The sequence below is a fragment of the Phyllobates terribilis genome, unplaced genomic scaffold, assembly GCF_046119375.1.
Source record: "Phyllobates terribilis strain yellow unplaced genomic scaffold, ASM4611937v1 Scaffold_9__5_contigs__length_417890890, whole genome shotgun sequence".
In the NCBI taxonomy this organism is placed as follows: Eukaryota; Metazoa; Chordata; class Amphibia; order Anura; family Dendrobatidae; genus Phyllobates; species Phyllobates terribilis.
The window spans coordinates 335,958,531-335,979,169 of NW_027362769.1; the positions used below are offsets into that span (position 1 = coordinate 335,958,531).

Sequence of the window (20,639 nt, forward strand, 5' to 3'; positions counted from 1 at the left end):
CAGCGGGAGGCCGCACGTCCCCCCCTCCAGAGACAGCAGGAGGCCGCACAGTGCCATCTATACTCAGCAGGAGGCCGCACGCAGTCACGCACACAAACATATACAGACATATACATACACGCATAAACACATTTGAAACACAAAAATACATATAAACAGACATCACACAATGATATCTGCCTGCACACACACACACACACACACACACACACACACACACACACACACACACACACACACTCACTCACTCACTCACTCACTCACTCACTCACTCACACACACACACACACACACACACACACACACACCATCCCCCGGCTCGGCTCCAGTCCTCCTGGCTCCTGCTCCTCTCCGGTGGTAAGTAGCAGTGCAGGCCGGGCGCGCACTGCGTGACGTCACAGCTAGGAGACACGGCCGCGCACAGGGCCGTGTCTCCTAGCAGTGACGCGGCCGGGCCAGCACACAGGGAAGTTAACTGCTGCAGTGCTGGCCCGACCGAAGAAGAAGCAGCGGCCGTGCACCGCTGCTGGGGGAGTGGTCCGGGGGCCCCCCCCGCCACTGTCTGCCGGTATGTGCAGCGGGACCACACATATAATGAGGGCAATCCGGCCATAGCCCCCCCAGAGCCCCGGGCCCCCTGGAGACCCGAGGCCCCGGGCGGTAGCCCGGATTGCCCTCATTATAATCCACCTATGAATGGGGGTCCCGTCCCACCACTGGAACCCACACCGATCACGAGAACAGGAGTTTTGTTTCTACCATTTTAGCATAGTGGTGATCGAGCACTTGCATTTCCACTCACCTATATCTCTTAATGCCTCCATAAACATTACACTGAGGGTGCAGTCAGATGGCTGTATAAATCGGACCAAGATCAGAAAGCAAGGAATTGACTGGTCGGCGGCTCTCCTGATCCAAACGTGACAGTTGCATAGAAATACATGAAGCTCGGGTCTGGAGAGCCGCGGCTAGTCCATGCACTGAATTCTGATCTCGGTCCTATTTATACAGCCTTCTGACTGTGCCCTAAAGACAACTGAAGCTGCCAATATCAGTGAAATCACCAGACAGGCCAATGTGTATGGGGGCCTCCCAACTTTTGCTCAACTAATTATGATGTTTGGGGAGAGAAGGTTCACAATGCTGAAAAACCAACAGCCGATCTTTTTGCTCTGCATATGGATAATCCGCTACCAGACTCCTCTTGTAGCGGAGCTCTCGGCAGGGCATTCCTCCATATGGGGGAGGTTGAGAGAGATAGTTGTCTGTCGAACAATAATTTCCAATGTGTGTAGGACTTTTAGTCTCATAGATGTGAATAGAGCAGCAGTGCACATACTAAACTCCTGCAGCCTTTAAACTGGGGACCCTGTAATGGCTAGGGGTATTTGTTGCCCAAAAGCAAAGTACATGCACCAAAGAGCCGCCTTCAATCTGGGGACCCTGTAATGGCTAGGGGTACTTGTTGCCCAAAAGCAAAGTACATGCACCAACCAAGGTTGGATTCCTCTCTCCAAAAAGAAAATTAGAGACCAGATGGTACATGCACACATATACACTTCTGAATTCAAGCTTTTTCTGGAAACGTATACTGCATTCGTGAGAGAGAAGAATTGAGTAGAGCTGTGGCCTAGTGATTTGGATATTTCATCTTCAGACGTTCGGGAGTAGCTGGTTTCTGTAGCTATAATTTTCCTTTCATAATAAATAAAACCTTGACGATCATGAAATGAAAATATTGCACAGTGTGAAGGCCACCTCGTTGTCATTTGTAAACACAAAAGGTTTTGATGTGGTGACAATTACTGCAAAGTGCTTGTTGCACTTTTTCCTTGGGGCCTTATAATTATCACAGTGCGGGTAAGGTGTAAATCATATTACTCTAAAGGTAGGATTTGTTTAGCGCTAAGAATTACTTTCATTTTACACTGAGAAAAAAAATTGTTAAATGAGAGAAAAGGTTAAAAAGAAATATATACAGAAGAAGCAAAATAAATTACACTTCAGCTTTCCACAAACCAAGAAAATTAATCTATGGCAAGAGAATCCGAAGTTCTCCTGGAAGAGGAAATTTCTGTCATCGAAGATGTACCATGCAGACAGCCCCGAAGGCTACTGTGCGAAAACTGTCAAATAAAGGGGTTTCCCACCTTATTAAGTGACTAGGATCACTGGGATATGCCACTGCTCTATGATTGGTGGGGTTCATATCTTTTTGACTATAATGGGTGGGGTGGAATCGGCCAAAGGTTGCATCCGTGCCCGGCTTCCCCTACAGAAAAATGGGGATCCTGGCAATACACCATTGCAGACTGCATGCTGCCGCTTGACATGGCAGGCCAGGACCCAAAGAAGTATATATGAGTGAGAGAGACCTGAGTAAAAAAATAAACTTTACTGAACAAACTGATAAGAAATATATACATCAGATATCAAGCATAACACTTAAATAATACAATGTAGAAGCAGGACCTTCAAGGTTACACGTGGTGGTACATTACTTCTGTTACATGTTGCAGTAGACCAACAAATCACCATCTTCCCTTGATGTGAGGACTTCATCGGCTGAGGTGCGTCACTACGACTCCTCACGACTATTATCAAAGTCAATTTGATGTGGGCCACACGCTCCTTGGTGTGCACTGCATCTTCAATTCCTTGTAAGAGAACACGTGTCCCAGCCAAGCCAACTTCTCCTCTATGACACTCAGGTCTGGCTACACTTCCACTTCTTCTCTAGTATAGATAGCATTTGCTGTAGGCCCCATTTTCCTGAGATAAGGAATCATTCCGCCACGTAATCCTTACTTCAGAATGTGCTAGCCGAGTATGGTTTCCCTTCTTCACCCACAACACCCTTCTTAATGCAGGTCTGCTAACACTAGGACCATAGTTCCTTCTTTCTTCAGTACTCTTCGCTATCTGCCTAACAATAGGAAACTAAGTTTCCTATGCTCACTTAACTCCTCCCTTCTTGGGCTGACCTCAATAGTTCACCCTATCCCCTGGTTAGCTAAGTACTGCAGGCCACAAAATAAATAAAACAACATTTAAAGCAGCAAAATACATTATGTCTCCACAAGATCAACAAGGGGTGGGGACAGCCTCTCCACCCCTTTACAGAACCACCGTTGATTCTGAGAATAAAAGGGATGTAAAGTTGGTGTAGCACCGAAACTCCTTTACTGTTTTTTTTTTCTGATACAATATGATTTTTGGTCACCCATTTAGCTGCGGAAAGAACAATACCATCGTAGTAAAAGATACCAAATCGACCCTGTCCAACTGCACTGCCAAGTGCACTGGGACAATACAATGCCAGAAAAAAAAGTAGAAAGGGACAGTGCTACTCATTCAGTCTCGGCATCTGTGAAGAACCCCATATGGACACCCGCCATCAGTTTTGGCATATTATCGTCATATGTAATCACTTTATAATATGTGAAAAACCTTTTAAAGAGAGTCTGTCAAAGCAAAATTACATCATTGACTAAACACATCATCATTTAGGGCAGCTTGCACTAAGAATGGGCATACCTGTTGCACCAAACACATACGGACTAGACTTCCAAAAAATGTTCTCTAGTTTAATTTGACAGTAAAGTGCTAGGTGCACCATGGGGAGTTTGTATCACCTTCTCTTGGTAAATTTGCCAGCTCAGCTGGTTCGCCCATACTTAATTAAAGATCAGCACTGTCTGCTGTAAAATCCTGCACGAGCACATTGCTCTATTATCAACACATTCTCAGAACAGGGAATTCCACGAGAAATGCTGTTCTTCACACATTTTGATACTGAAACAATATCCATATGGGGAGAGGGATTTCAGTGCAGATGTGTGAAAGATGTGCCCCATACTGTGCGATAATTAGGAGTTATATGTTATGGTAAATATTTTATACTTTGCTTTGATTATTATTTAGACAATTAAATTTACCTATATATCTAGAAGTATAGTAAACTGATACAAAACAGAAAGAAAAAAAGACGAAACCAGAGCCTCAAAATATATAAAGAGATTAAATTCATAAGTTTATTATAAATATGCATACAACAAAAGAAGGGGGTTATGTGTGCAAAATATGCGAAGTATAAAATACCCCACCCCACATGGCACAACTTAACGACAGATCCTTAATTGCGCAATTGTAAAAAACGCAACATATCAATATTAATTAGTAATTGGCTAAATGAATGCACCTAATGGTGCCTACTACCCTCTACTTCCTCCAATTCCAATCTCCAGTCATTCATAGTACGTAATAATGTACATACCAAAGGGCTTCCAAGGGGTCACAGGGCAGTCAAGGGGAAAGAAAGGAGAAGGGTCCGTCCAAGGAGTGCACACGTGGGGCAGGAAAAGCCCCGACGCGCGTTTCGGTCTTCCCTTCGTCAGGGGGCGTGACGAAGTATAGTAAACTGGACAGAGCCAGCTTCAAGGAATTCAGCAGAATCCATAATTTACGACTTTATTCCCAATTAAAATATTTTCTTTCTTAGGTAATGTGAAGCCATTCCCTTTTCCTTATCTCTGTGGTTGCAATAAATACTTGTGACTGGACATCTGAGATTCGGACAAGCCCGGTACACTATCAGACACTGGTTGTGTGCCCTTGCCTCCGATCGATCAGCTCTCTGATTTGATCAAAACTGGAAAATGCGTGAAACCTTTTGAGGTTCTCCTACAGCTTTCCATACAGGTTTCCACATCAAGTAATACATGAGCGATCTGAATGAATAAATATTTCATGGAGAAAACATTAGATGCCATTGGCAGCATTAAGAGAAAGTGTTGTGTTGTATACCTTTAGCAGTTAATGTTGTAAGTTGGTGGTGTCATGGGTAAGAGGAAAGAATAAAGTCATTATTAGATAGAGTACTCATGTCCCTGGAAACATACCGGTAAGGATACAAATGACCTGTTTCCCATTAGTAGAAATAAGACACACTGGCAGAAATAGGGGAGTTGCTCCCAGAGAAAAAGTTTGTATCATAGATAGCTAGAAGTAGGGGAGAGTAGCACTATATACTTTATGGTGTACTATCCCAAGCCTATAGCAAGAGAAGCAATTAGGAAGCTCCAGCATGAGAAAAAGGGCAAGGATTGGCCACCCAGAAGGGTGCAAGGAGGCTTATTCCTGCAAGTCAAGAAAGGAAACACACCAGAGAGAGTCTGTGTGCTGAGGCCTGTGTATAAAGAGGTTTCCCACCACAAAGACAGGGTGAAGATTGGTGCCTAAGGCTCCATTTACACAGACCAGCCAGTGGCATGATATGACAGCCGATCAGTAAACCTTTACCAATCGTTGGTCACTTAATAGCCTGTTAACACAGGCAGATCACACTAAACAGTGTTCCCTTAGTAATCTGTAGTAAATCGCTCAGTGGCATATGCTGCCATAGTTCTCTAAGTCCTGTTTACACAGGACAATGCACCATTGAGAATGATAATCTCTTGCGCTGCACAAAAGATCATTTCACCCGATGAATAAGTGTTTTGTTCATTGATAGGATGATTGGCAGCGTTTTTTACTTGCAATTTTTTTCCATTTATTTGAATGGGTGAAAAATGCTGCAAAAACGTTAAAAGAATTGACATGCTGCAGATTTAAAAAAAAAACTCCCAGCAGCTCAAAATAAAAAACACAAGGAAAAAAATGAATGAGATTTTAGAAATCTCATTTGTTTTACAGGTACTGTAAAACATAATATTTATCTGCACAAAAAAGTAAGGAAAAATTGCTGCAAAAATGCCATATATGAAAATACACTTAGGGTTCGCTCACACAAGCGATAATTCTCTCTTATGAGAGAATCGGGCCAATTATGATAATGACCGCAGGCACAGAGCTTGAGCTGAGTGTCATTTTACTGTGATCCAATATTCTCTCATAAGAGAACCGTATCTGTGGCGCCCCTGCGGGTCCAGTTGCCACAGAGGTACTACATCTCAGCCAGAGGTGTGGTACCCCACTCTCAGGTAAGGAGGGAGCACTACCCGGGACCCAACCACTCACATCCAACACTACACCACTTCATAAGGGAAGGTCCAGATAGCTCCTAAGGGAGAGCACAGGCCTGGTACCTGTCAGGAGGGTGGAACTAAGTAGAGGAGGTGGGTGGAGGAAGTAGTTTAGGGGAGCACTGACAGAACAGTATAAAAGCAAGGGTAAAAACACCTAGAAGGGTCCATTCACTCCTGTTCCAGTGCTTGGAGTAGGAGTTCAGTTCAGTCTGGTCCTAGGAGTGAGAGAGGAAGGGAGGACCGTGGAGGAGTTCAGAGAGTGAGGAGAGAAGACCGGAGCAGTGAGGAGGGGTCCAGAGAGAGAAAGGATCCTAGGGGCACGGCGAGTGCGGGATGCCACCCATGCGCCCGAGTTCACACTGACGTGGAGGGATCAAGGCCGCAGGAGGGGACCGGCTGCAGATTAGTGGAGTACTTTAAGGCTCAGCTAGCAAACCAGAGGTTGTGGTATCTTCATGTGCCGTAGCCACAGTCCACACACAATCGCTGAAAAGGTGGCCATATAGGACAAGGGGGACAGACCGGACGTTGCCCAACAAGGCCCTTGGCCACTGGCTCGGGACACTGTGTGGGGGGCACAGGGCAGGAGGGAGAGAGCCAGCGCAGAGAGACGACCTGGAGAGGTACACAGAAAGGGGTCCCGTTCAAGTGCACCCAAGTTATCTGAGAGTTGGCTGGATCACTTCCCCGGAGGACACAGGACAATATGGGCGGTTATAATCTTGCGGTTGTAACCTGGACCATCTTGACAACTGTGAGTAAATACTTGAAGACTGCACCCCGCTGTGTCCTTGACTTAATTACTACGCCACCTGCCTTGCACTACACCAACAACATCTACCTCATCAATCACCATATACTGTCCTGGAGCATAGCTCTACCCGTGGAGAGCTGAACCAACTCTGCTGCGTTGCGTCACCATCAGCCCCAGTAGATCTGCACCACAGCAGCGGCCCCATAGAGCCGCATACCACGGGTGGCATCACGACCATTATCCCCAAACACTTTGTTCCCCCAATTGACTTTTCATTGATTGACCGCCCTGGGCCACGGACCGGGTCACTGCCGCCGTGACTACCCCAAAAAGGACCGGCCCGGCTACCGAGCACCCCACGGCCCCAGGGGGCGCGTCAATTTTGGCGTCACAAACAGGATCTACAGACCCGTTAACTGGGTCCTGTGTGCCACAAAGACTGTGAACAACTGTATACTGCAGCCATTACTGTAGCACATGCAGAGTTAATGATATGTGGGGTGTCCCATTGTGGGCGGAGCCTCGGAAACAGCGCCAAAATAGGCCCCTCCCACTTGTATAGTCTGTACCAGAGTTGTCTGTCACTCAGGCTGAAAGGTGCCAGCCTTCCCCTTTGCATCAGACTGAGGGGGGAGATTGTCACCTCCCCCTGCAGAGGACTGTGTGATCTCATTCATCCATCCATTCCAGCTGCTGCAGCTCTGTGCTGTGTGATCCCATCCACCCAGCTGCTGCAGCTCTGTGCTGTGTGAACCCATCCATCCAGCTGCTGCAGCCCTGTGCTGTGTGATCCCATCCATCCCAGCTGCTGCAGCTCTGTGCTGTGTGATCCCATCCATCCAGCTGCTGCAGCCCTGTGCTGTGTGATCCCATGCACCCATCCCAGCTGCTGCAGCTCTGTGAATACAACACAAGTGTGAGAATGCTGGGCATGGTTGTAAAGTTCAACCTGGACAAGGGCTGGCATTTCATCAGAGAGGCCAATGCTTCCCAGGATCTCTTTGTTACCAGGAGGGAGTCCCACCTACAACAGGGACACCCAGGACGGGATCTATACCCCAGAGTCATCTACACCCGTCACCGTGGAGAACGTGGGTGGTACGCCCTAAATGTGCGCAGAGTGGACGAGGAGGAGGACGTACCCCTGCCATCAGAGGCTGATGACTCAGCAGGGCCATCCAGTGGGGACCAAATGTTTCCCCGGAGGGAGCACCACCACTGAATTGAATTAAAAAAAACCAGAAGACTGTATATACACTGCTCAAAAAAATAAAGGGAACACTTAAACAACAGAATATAACTCCAAGTAAATCAAACTTCTGTGAAATCAAACTGTCTACTTAGGAAGCAACACTGATTGACAATCAATTTCACATGCTGTTGTGCAAATGGAATAGACAATAGATGGAAATTATTGGCAATTATCAGGACACCCTCAATAAATGAGTAGTTCTACAGGTGGGGACCCCAGACCACATCTCAGTACCAATGCTTTCTGGATGATGTTTTGGTCACTTTTGAATGTTGATTGTGCTACCACACTCGTGGTAGCATGAACCGAACTCCACAACCCAGAGAAGTTGCTCAGGTAGTGCAGCTCATCCAGGATGGCACATCAATGCGAGCTGTGGCAAGAAGGTTTTCTGTGTCTGTCAGCGTAGTGTCCAGAGGCTAGAGACGCTACCAGGAGACAGGCCAGTACACCAGGAGATGTGGAGGGGGCCGTAGGAGGGCAACAGCCCAGCAGCAGGACCGCTACCTCTGCCTTTGTGCAAGGAGGAACAGGAGGAGCACTGCCAGAGCCCTGCAAAATTACCTCAAGCAGGCCACAAATGTGCATGTGTCTGCACAAACGGTTAGAAACCAACTCCATGAGGGTGGTATGAGGGCCCGACGTCCACAGATGGGGGTTGTGCTCACAGCCCAACACCGTGCAGGACGCTTGGCATTTGCCACAGAACACCAGGATTGGCAAAGTCACCACTGGCGCCCTGTGCTCTTCACAGATGAAAGCAGGTTCACACTGAGCACATGTGACAGACGTGACAGAGTCTGGAGACGCCGTGGAGAGCGATCTGCTGCCTGCAACATCCTTCAGCATGACCGGTTTGGCAGTGGGTCAGTAATGGTATGGGGTGGCATTTCTTTGAAGGGTCGCACAGCCCTCCATGTGCTCGCCAGAGGTAGCCTGACTGCCATTAGGTACCGAGATGAGATCCTCAGACCCCTTGTGAGACCATATGCTGGTGCGGTTGGCCCTGGGTTCCTTCTAATGCAGGACAATGCCAGACCTCATGTGGCTGGAGTGTGTCAGCAGTTCCTGCAAGATGAAGGCATTGAAGCTATGGACTGGCCCGCCTGTTCCCCAGAGCTGAATCCGATTGAGCACTTCTGGGACATTATGTCTTGCTCCATCCACCAACGTGACGTTGCAGCACAGACTGTCCAGGAGTTGGCGGATGCTTTAGTCCAGGTCTGGGAGGAGATCCCACAGGAGACCATCCGCAACCTCATCAGGAGCATGCCCAGGCATTGTAGGGAGGTCATACAAGCACGTGGAGGACACACACAATACTGAGCCTCATTTTGACTTGTTTTAAGGACATTACATCAAAGTTGGATCAGCCTGTAGTGTGTTTTTCCACTTTAATTTTGGGGGTGACTCCAAATCCAGGCCTCCATTGGTTAATAAATTTGATTTCCATTGATGATTTTTGTGTGATTTTGTTGTCAGCACATTCAACTTTGTACAGAACAAAGTATTCAATGAGAATATTTCATTCATTCAGATCTAGGATGGGTTATTTGAGTGTTCCCTTTGAGAGGATGATGGGAGTTGTACTTCACGCAAGACTACGATGTAAGACACAGATGAAGTTATTCTTCCCTTATCTGGACATTTGGACTGACGCCCAGAAACTAGATTGTAACTTGTTTTTAGCTGTCTCAGCAACCTTCTACTAATTATCACTTTTCTGTTTATGAAACTTTCTTATCAACATTCCACTGTTATGAATCATCATTTCGCTGCCTGTGAAACAAAGGCATTTTACTGCGCATGTCTGACAAAAAAAAAAAAAAAAAAATGAATGAAATGATTATTAATATAAATAAAGGGACTGCACCTATAGAGGCAGACGCGCTCAGGGGCTTCCCAGTACTTGATTATACACTACGTGTCTGTGTATTTCTTGTTACGGGGATACCCCGACTCCAACAAGGACCCTCCATGGCTGAATGATCCTAACAATTCCTGGCGCCCGAAACAGGGACCCGAGGTCTGCGTATTCCTTCAAGTTCATCGACCGGCACGAGTAACCGCTGAGATTGGGACATCGGAACAGCAGATGACAAACCTGGCCAGGTAAGAGACACTGTTAGTTCTCTTACATCTGCTCTGCGATAGTCCGTAAATTTCATGCATATCTTGTGTTGGGATTGAGGAACTAGTAGAGAAGGATACCTATAGCTCGGGTCATTCATGTATATACTGTAGGATCTGCCGAAGGAGAGGTCAGAGAAGGTTATGGAACGGATGGTATGAAAGAGATGTGGATGTCGGGAATAGCCTCATAAGCCGCACTAAGGTAGATGACATAAGTATTACGGAGATTGCCTAACTGAGTCATAAGGTTGTGTCCTTTCGGGGAAACCTTCGCTCACGCTTAACTCCCGAACCTTTGTCCTCCTTTTTGACGGATAAGAGATTGACAGAATGAGCCCATGGAAGTAATGATAATACTCCAGGGACACGATATATAATGGAGACTGTATGGTTCATTTTATGTATTGTTGGTCTTGCCCTTGTTGCCATATATATGTGTGTTAGAATTACTCTACACTTCAGACAAAACGGTCCAGAGAAACCGTTTCAGATACTGGCTCCTTAGGACAGAATAGGTAACGAGGAAAGGTAGAATATAGAATATATTTTATCTAACCCAAAAAGCCTCCTAAGGTAAGAATAGTCAGGAAAAATGGGCAACAAACAGACTAAGACCACAAATGATGAACAAGATGTCTATACAATCGTGAAAGAAAGGTGTGGTGTAGAAGCAACTAAGAATTTAGGGAAAGTTTGCAAAACTTTTCAGGTAGCAAGGCATGACAGGTTTAACAGGAAACTATGGGAGGACATTCGGGCTAGAAAAGCAGGAGTGGTAAGAGACAAAGGATGGTAGAGTCCAAATTTTGGTGCCTGATGACCAAGAGTCTCTAGAAAACATTGTAAAAGTCCAAGCCTTAGAGGATGAGAAAGATCCTGCCCCTACCCAAATTATTTTAGATCTTTCTGAGGTACCAGAAAAATTATGGGCACAACATGACACCGATGTAGGACTAATGCCAATAGCTCCAGTAAAAGTCACTCCTGTTCCAGGTGTGACACTACCCCAATTGAGACAGTATCCTATTAGTGCCCAACAAGAACACGCCATAGGAGAACAGATAAAAGATTATCTAAAAACTGGAGTACTGATAGAAGTAAAGTCACCAGCCAATACACCGTTGTACCCCGTAAAAAAGAAATCTACTGAGGGGTCAGCTGCTAGGTACCGGATGGTACATGATTTAAGAGAGATAAATAAAATTTTGGAACCTATTACTCCTGTTGTGCCAAATCCACACACGTTGCTATCACAGATCCCAGCAACAGCACGAGTATTTTCTGTCATAGACTTATCAAATGCATTTTTTTTTCAGTACCATTACACCCAGACTGTTACAAACTGTTTGCATTTACATTTAAGAATAGACAATTAGCATGGACAAGATTACCACAGGGTATGATACATTCACCTACCTTGTACTCAGAAGCTATGAGATCAGTTCTTCAAAATTTCAAACCTACGGATGAGGTTGTAATTCTCCAATATGTTGATGACCTATTGTTATGTGCCCCTGCTCAAGAGTCCGCAAACAGCAACACAATAAGGTTGTTAATATTTCTAGCAGACATGGGCTGTAAAGTTAACAAGAAAAAAGTACAACTTTGTATGACTACGGTAGTATTTCTAGGACACTGCATTTCACAAGGTATTCGGCACCTCACCGCCGACAGACTAAAAATCATTAGAGATCTTGTTCCTCCCAAGAACTACAAAACATTAAGAGCATTTTTGGGAATAGTATCACACTGCAGACAATGGGTTATACATGCTAGTCAGCTTATGCAACCTCTATATGATTGTTTAAAAATCGAACCTTTTCAGTTAACTGAATCAGCGCTCATAGCCTTTCAAGACCTCAAGAAAGGTCTCATGTCAGCCCCGGCCTTGGGAATCCCAGACTACGCCAAACCATTCCAATTAATGGCTGCGGAAATGTCTAATCATGCTACAGGAGTACTAACACAGAAACATGAAAATAAACAAAGACCTGTCGCATACTATTCTGCTCAATTAGATAATGTTACCAAAGCTGCACCATCATGTGTCAGAGTAGTAGCAGCTGTCTCTCTTTTGGTAGAAAAAGCCTCAGAAATAGTACTAGACCATGCCCTAATAGTACAAACTACACATGATGTACATGGCATACTGAATCAGGTATTGCCAAAACACATTTCAATGGCTAGACATCTTAGATTACAATGCTCCTTACTAATGCCACCAAACCTCACTTTTCGCCGCATATTGTCTCTAAATTTAGCCACTCTGTTACCACTAGAGACAAAGGGGGGAGTGGAAGGAGGTCAGGAAGACGAAGATGAAAATTTTTTACAATACCACGAACAAGACAATATAATACATGATTGCTTACAGTGTATAGAACAAGAAACACAAGGGCTACCTAATGTACAGGACACCCCTCTTGACAATCCAGACCTACATATGTATATAGATGGTAGTAGGTATGCAGATGAAACTGGTAACTTTCACACAGGTTATGCCATTGTATCAGATCATGATGTTATTGAAGCTGAGCCAATGCAGGCCAGCTGTTCAGCCCAGGAAGCTGAACTATTAGCTCTAATACGAGCATTACAGTTAGCAAAAGAAAAAAACGCTAATATTTTTACTGATATGCATATGGTATTGTACATGATTTTGGATGTATATGGAGAGCTAGAGGTTACATGACAGCTTCAGGTCAACCAGTAAAACATGGACAGATGATTAGACAAATCCTAGAATCAGCTGCCTCAACCAAACAAGTAGCAGTAATAAAAGTACCTGCACATGTAAGACTCAACACCGAGATAGCTAGGGGTAATGACCGAGCCGACAAGGCTGCTAAGCGAGCTGCAGTAAAACCTCTGACAACTGACCACACTATTAGTGCAGTATCAGAATTTGACTTAATTACACGGCTCAAAGAAGCCCACCAACAGGTGAGTAGAGAAGAAAAAGAAGAGTGGCAGAAACAGGGGGCAGAAGAAAAAGAAGGACTATGGAAAAAAGGAGATGAGCTTTGTCTCCCCCGAGCGTGGTACCCTGTTGTGGTCAGTGAAGCCCACGGACCTACACATGTGTCTGCAAACAGTATGATACAGAGGGTCAGACAGAAGTGGTTAGCCCCAGGGTTCGGCCAGGTAGCTCGAGCAAAATGTGGTTCTTGTGAAATCTGTTTAGCCCACAATCCAGGACAGACTGTTAAGACCCCCCAGAAGCACCATGTAAGACCACTATATCCGTTCCAGAGACTTCAGATCGATTACATCCAGATGCCTAAGCATGGACACTATGAGTATGTACTGGTATGTGTGGACATGTTTTCGGGGTGGCCAGAGGCTTATCCAGTTCATACAGCCACGGCTAAAGTCACTGCAGTAAAAATAGCACATGAACTGGTACCCCGTTATGGTATCCCAGAAGTGATCGAGTCAGATAGAGGTACACATTTTACTGGAGAGATTTTTCAGAATGTAATGAAAATGTTGTGTATAAAAAGTGAACTACACACCCCTTACCACCCACAGAGTTCTGGTAAGGTTGAGAGAATGAATGGAACACTTAAGTTAAAAATACAGAAAGCCATGGCAGAAACACAGAAACCATGGACTGAGTGTCTCCCAATAGCATTGTATTCAGTCAGAAACACCCCCCAGGGAAAGAGCAAACTCACCCCCCATGAAATATTGTTTGGTAGAGTTGCCAATACAGGATTGTATTTCCCACAGACTTTAATGTTAGAAACTGAAAGCTTAACTGCTTATGTATAAAATTTATGTAAGCATGTGTCTAAAATACACTCTTTAGTGTTCTCTTCCATTCCAGATCCAGATTCCATTGAGGGAACGCACAAGCTGCAACCAGGAGACGAAGTCTACGTAAAAAGACATAACAGAAGAACGCTAGAACCCAGATTTGAGGGTCCATATCAGGTGTTATTGACAACTCCAACTGCAGTAAAATTGGAAGGAAAATCAGCATGGGTACATGCAAGCCATTGCAAAAAGAAATAGTGGTGATTGTACTTGTGTTAGCTATAACGATAGATCAGGGAGACCTGTGGGATAAACTAAGTTCCCCAAAACCTACAGATAATAAATTTATAAAACATCATGAGATATTGGTAAACGGGCTGCTCGATGGCGGACAGAAAATAGCAGACTGTTGGATTTGTACGCATTCTCCAATATCAGCCACGAGCATACCCTTCCTGGCCGTACCCATGACCCCTGAGGAAGTGTTTACATGGACTAATTGCTCAGACAAATTAGCAAATAACCAAACCGTTAATTCTAGATTATGGAACACCACTGTTGCCATCCCAGTTGTGGGGTGGGTGGGATTTCCCTGGTGGCAAGGTAATATGACCGGAAAAATAAACAACTTACAATATTTAGCGTTTAAAGGAGGTGTATGGGTTCCTAGAAATAAGACGGGACTAACAGACTTAGGGTTAATTCCTACAGAAAATATACAACTCAGTTTTAGTAGCACAGTATCTTCTTCTCAACCTTTTAAACCTGATATAGTAGAAAAATACATACACAATAATGGTTGGAAATATTCACAATTATTCCCCGATGGAAACAATGATACATGTTCAAAGATACCAGGTAATATATTATGTAATGAGTCAAGTGCATATGACCCAGGTACACCGACTTGTGAAAATCCAGATGCAGGATACTGTAGTCCATTAGGTCAAAAACCCCCTTGGTGTATACTTCAGAATGTATCTAAATTTTTAGATTTGGTACATAGGTTGGTGCTCCAACACTCTGCAATATGGGATCTGCCTGAAGGAACTTTCTGGATTTGTGGAAATGGAGCATACAAATGGCTCCCAGTAGGAATAAAAGGTACATGTACTCTAGGACGCTTAACACCGGCCACATTTATAGTTCAGAATCAGCAGGTAGATATGCAAGCAGTACCTAAACACACACTATACAAAAGAGCAGCCGACAACTCGCCTAGACCTTCAGGTAGGCCACATGTGGTCCAAATGGGAATTCCTAATAAAATATTCAGCACTTTCTTTGTGTATCCAATGTTGATGCAGATGTGGGACGAATATGACAGACACAATGATCAAAATAAAGATAGCTGGTGGTCAGACACCTTCTCCTTTCTCAACCCAAAGAACTGGTTTAAGGGTATTGGAGGTTGGGTGGCTGGAATTCTGCAAGGTATATTACAGATTGTGCTAGTTATAGTAGTCATATATGTAGTGTTTAAAATAGGATTAAAAATTATTTTAATATGCATAAATAAGCTTTGTAATATGGACTCAAGAATATGAAAGAAAAGAACTCCCGGACCAGGTCTTCTACCAAAAGTCCATAAGGAAGAATCAAAGGGGGGACTGAGAGGATGATGGGAGTTGTACTTCACGCAAGACTACGATGTAAGACACAGATGAAGTTATTCTTCCCTTATCTGGACATTTGGACTGACGCCCAGAAACTAGATTGTAACTTGTTTTTAGCTGTCTCAGCAACCTTCTACTAATTATCACTTTTCTGTTTATGAAACTTTCTTATCAACATTCCACTGTTATGAATCATCATTTCGCTGCCTGTGAAACAAAGGCATTTTACTGCGCATGTCTGACAAAAAAAAAAAAAAAAAAATGAATGAAATGATTATTAATATAAATAAAGGGACTGCACCTATAGAGGCAGACGCGCTCAGGGGCTTCCCAGTACTTGATTATACACTACGTGTCTGTGTATTTCTTGTTACGGGGATACCCCGACTCCAACAAGGACCCTCCATGGCTGAATGATCCTAACACCTTTATTATTTTGAGCAGTGTAGTTACCCGGAAGGGTACTGGTATAATCTTTGTGTATTTAAAGGAAAGTTTTTTGTTTGTTTTGTATGTACCTGGTTTAAAGAAAAGAGACACTGCGGTTAAGGACGGTGATTAATCCATAAACTTATATTGTAAAAAGTTAGCCCTTCTTAGGCTGAGTTCACACGATGCGTTTTTAATGCGTTTCCGCGGCGTTTTTGCAGTTGCGTAAACGCTGCGGAAACGCATGAAAAACGCATGGTAGAAGGGCAGCAATGTTCCCCAATTGAAATCCGCATGTGCTGTGCCCATGATGCGGATTTTTCCGCAGCGCAAACGCTGCGCTCAAAAATCCGCAGCATGTCAATTAATTTTGCGGAAACGCTGCTTTTTTGGCGCCATTGACTTGCATTAGACCGCATGGAATCCGCAGCACTGTATATGTTGATGCGCATTCCATGAGGTCTAATGTGCGGATGGTACCCAGGTGTGGATGAGAGGACTCTCATCCAGACCCAGGTACCATTAAAAAAAAAAGAATAAAATAAAAAATATATATATACTCACCTTCTGACGGCCCGCGCAGCGCTCCTGCTTGGTTCCCGGCACTTCGCGGTTGAATGAAGAAGGACCTTCGCTGACGTCAGAGTCATGTGACGGGTCACGCGACGCTGACGTCGGCAGGTCCTTCAGTCTTCACTGCCGGTAGCCGGGACCATGCGAAGCAGGACACCGGGGGCCATCAGAGGGTAAAGTATATATTTATTTTTTATTTTTTGACATTCACACACTATATAAATCCATGCCGTTTGCATGGATTTATATAGTGTGAAGTTGACAAGCACTTTCCAAGTGATGCTAAAATCGCTTGGGAAGCGCTTGTCAACCCGCATGCGGAAATAAAAGTGAAGACCGCTTCATTTCCGCATGTCCCTGGCAGGAAACCGCATGTACAATCCGCATGCGTTTTTTCCTGCCAGTGAGATGCAGAAATGCTCAGGAAAAAATCCTGAGCATTTCTGCATCGTGTGCACATACCCTTAAGGTGCTTCTTGTTGGTTTTATAGACCACTGAACAAAAACCCGTTGGCCCAGGGCCTACGTTGGGGTTTTTTTGCGGACAGGTCCCCCACATTGCACTTACACCAGTTAGATGGACACCCTGATAAGGATCTCACTGGACTTGTTTGATAAAGTGTTATTTAAAGTGATCTTATATTGTTTTATATGTAACGTTTAAGAAAAAGTGTCTCCCATAAAGGGAAGAAAAGTTGTCTATTTACTGTTTTATCTGGAAAAGCATTCTAAAAATTTTGCGTGTCTTAAATTCTTGTTTTGTACTCTGTTCCAGCCCGCGAATGTGCTGTGTTTAACGGGGATGGGTAAGGGGGGAATGTGGCGCCCCTGCGGGTCCAGTTGCCACAGAGGTACTGCATCTCAGCCAGAGGTGTGGTACCCCACTCTCAGGTAAGGAGGGAGCACTACTTGGGACCCAACCACTCACATCCAACACTGCACCACTTCATAAGGGAAGGTCCAGATAGCTCCTAAGGGAGAGCACAGGTGTGGTCACTGTTAGGAAGGTACAACTAAGTTGAGGAGGTCCGTGGAGGAAGTAGTTTAGGGGAGAACTGACAGAACAGTATAAAAGCAAGGGTAGAAACATCTAGAAGGGTCCATTCACTCCTGTTTCAGTGCTTGGAGCAGGAGTTCAGTTCAGTCTGGTCCTAGGAGTGAGAGAGGAAGGGGGGACCATGGAGGAGTTCAGAGAGTGAGGAGAGAAGACCGGAGCAGTGAGGAGGGGTCCAGAGAGAGAAAGGATCCTAGGGGCACGGCGAGTGCGGGATGCCACCCATGCGCCCGAGTTCACACTGACGTGGAGGGATCAAGGCCGCAGGAGGGGACCGGCTCCAGATTAGTGGAGTACTTTAAGGCTCAGCTAGCAAACCGGAGGTTGCGGTATCTTCATGTGCTGTAGCCACAGTTCACACACAATCGCTGAAAAGGTGGCCATATAGGCCAAAGGGGACAGACCGGACGTCGCCCAACAAGGCCCGCAGCCACTGGTTCGGGACACTGTGTGTGAGGCGCAGGGCAGGAGGGAGAGAGCCAGTGCAGAGAGACGACCTGGAGAGGTACACAGAAAGGGGTCCCGTTCAAGTGCACCCAAGTTATCTGAGAGTTGGCTGGATTACTTCCCCGGAGGACACAGGACGACGTAGGCAGTTATAATCCGGCGGTTGTAACCTGGAGCATCTTGACAACTGTGAGTAAATACTTGAAGACTGCACCCCACTGTGTCCTTGACTTAATTACTGCACCACCTGCCTTGCACTACACCAACAACATCTACCTCATCAATCACCATATACTGCCCTGGAGCTTAGCTCTACTCGTGGAGAGCTGAACCAACTCTGCTGCGTCACCATCCGCCCCAGTGGATCTGCACGCGCAGTGGTGGCCCCATAGAGCCGCATACCACGGGTGGCATCACAAACATTATCCCCAAACACTTTATTACCCCAATTGACTTTTCATTGATTGACCGCCCTGGGCCACGGACCGGGTCACTGCCGCCGTGACTACCCCAAAAAGGACCGGACCGGCTACCAAGTACCCCACGGCCCCAGGGGGCGCGTCATATCACAGGTGCTGAGAAGATGGAGAACTTAAGTTCTCCATCTTCTCCTTTCTCTGTGTCCGCGGTAATTGGACTGCACTCATATGACATCCATGAGTAAGGCTCCCTAACTGAAACGCGTTGGTTTTGTTCACATTAGAGGAGTCGCTATGGTTTTATGACATAATAAAAGTGAAGTCTTATCTACCATTACGTGCTGCTCCGCTGGAGGATCTGTTTCTTCTCTTACTTGGCTGTTATGCCTGGACCCTGGTGGCTCTGTGAGAAAGCTTCAACCGTGACTCCTGCTGCTGTGTGATCGATGAGCTGACTATCTCCCCTTCTGGTTTCTTATTTCAAAGTTTGGTTCGTGTACCAGAACTGTACCTGAACTTGAAGCAGAACTGGAACCCCAAAGAAACAATGGAGACCAGAACTTTTGAGCTGGAAAATTCTCTCTCTCTCCTCCCAGACTTCCCTTGCAGTTCCAATCATTGCAATGCACTAACTGTCCGGTACGAACTCCGAAGATCGCTCATCTCTAAAAGTAAGTAAAAAAAATCCATCTTTATTGTTCTGGTGTTTTCAAGTATCCAGAACTAAGTGGGGAAGACCCCATAACTGGTAGTCTTCAACCTGTGGAACGTCAACTGTTATAAAGCTTTTTTGGCAACAGCTAGAGAGCCGCAGGTTTGGGAAAAGTAGCCTATCCTGAATCAGTGTAACATGGCGCCACCACTGACTTTAGAGGTCAATATTTTTGATAGTTTTTATTTTTACAGCCGCGTCATATAGTTTGTCGCCAACGTTCTATGGAACCTTCTCTTATTAAAATTCCCATCAAACATTTACATATGTTCTGCTTTTTATTATTTCTTGTCAGGAAAAAGAGGAGAAAACAGACGTTTGGCTGCTGGTAATTTCAGAAGCTTTCTCCTTTCATGAATTTGGAAGCTCGATAACTGAGGGGAAACAATGGAACATTTAATTATGGTTGTCTGTGTGTGAAGTGGGAGATACATTGCAGGAAATTAACTAAACAGGACAGTGACGGGGAGGGGTAATATGAATGAATTACATGAGGAGACAACTCATTTCAAATAAAATAAAAAAACACGTTTCATTTCGTGATAAGCGTAAAACTCGCTGCTGGAAAGCGCGTTCCTCCCCCCCGCCTATTAGTCTTTGTATTTTCTTACATGGGAGACTATTTTTCAAAGTTTCGCTGTGCAGTACTCACTGGGGAACCAGAAAAGTTATTAAAGTGTGTGAAAAGCTGGTGGGGCTGAGTTACGTCCAGTTAAGTCTTGTAAATTCTCTGCCTCTATATATTAGAAATTATTAAAAAAGTTTTACAGTTTTCCTAGAACAAGACCTCAGAGGCTTTTTCTGATACTGTGTACTAAAGTCTGAAGTTAAGGCTTCTATAGGGCGAAGGTAACACACCAAAAAGTTGTTTTTACATAGAAAATTTTAATAATTAGTTCAACGTTTTTTTTTTTCATTTTTAATGAGTAATCACCATTTAAATTTTTATTTCATAAATCAATAGTACACATGAAAATAAGCAACTTTTCAACATATCTTATCAGAGAAAACTGCTTCTCCTTCTGGTTTCATTTTTTACTCTCAATTCATGTGTAAAATCTGTATTCAGTGAAGACAGATTTTTCCCATTACTGAGATAGGAGATGACAGTTGGTACCTATAAAATTCTATGGATAGGGAAGGAGGAGCTTGAGGCCAACACAGACATTCTAGGGAGGAGCTAGAGGAAGACACAGACATTCTAGGGAGGAGCTAGAGGCAGACACAGACATTCTAGGGAGGAGCTAGAGGAAGACACAGAGATTCTAGGGCGGAGCTAGAGGAAGACACAGCCATTCTAGGGAGGAGCTAGAGGCAGACACAGAAATTCTAGGGAGGAGCTAGAGGAAGATACAGACATTATAGGGAGGAGCTAGAGGAAGACACAGACATTCTAGGGAGGAGCTAGAGGCAGACACAGAAATTCTAGGGAGGAGCTAGAGGAAGACGCAGACATTCTACTATA

The 20,639-nt window shown here is 44.9% G+C and overlaps 1 long non-coding RNA gene across 1 annotated transcript; it reads left to right on the top strand.

Moving 5' to 3' along the window:
- The first annotated feature begins 9,856 nt into the window (after nucleotides 1-9,856).
- LOC141162191 (uncharacterized) lies at nucleotides 9,857-14,206 on the top strand. Its single transcript, XR_012250746.1, has 2 exons — nucleotides 9,857-10,144; nucleotides 13,995-14,206. It is a non-coding gene; the product is annotated as an uncharacterized lncRNA (long non-coding RNA).
- Nucleotides 14,207-20,639: the final 6,433 nt, after the last annotated feature.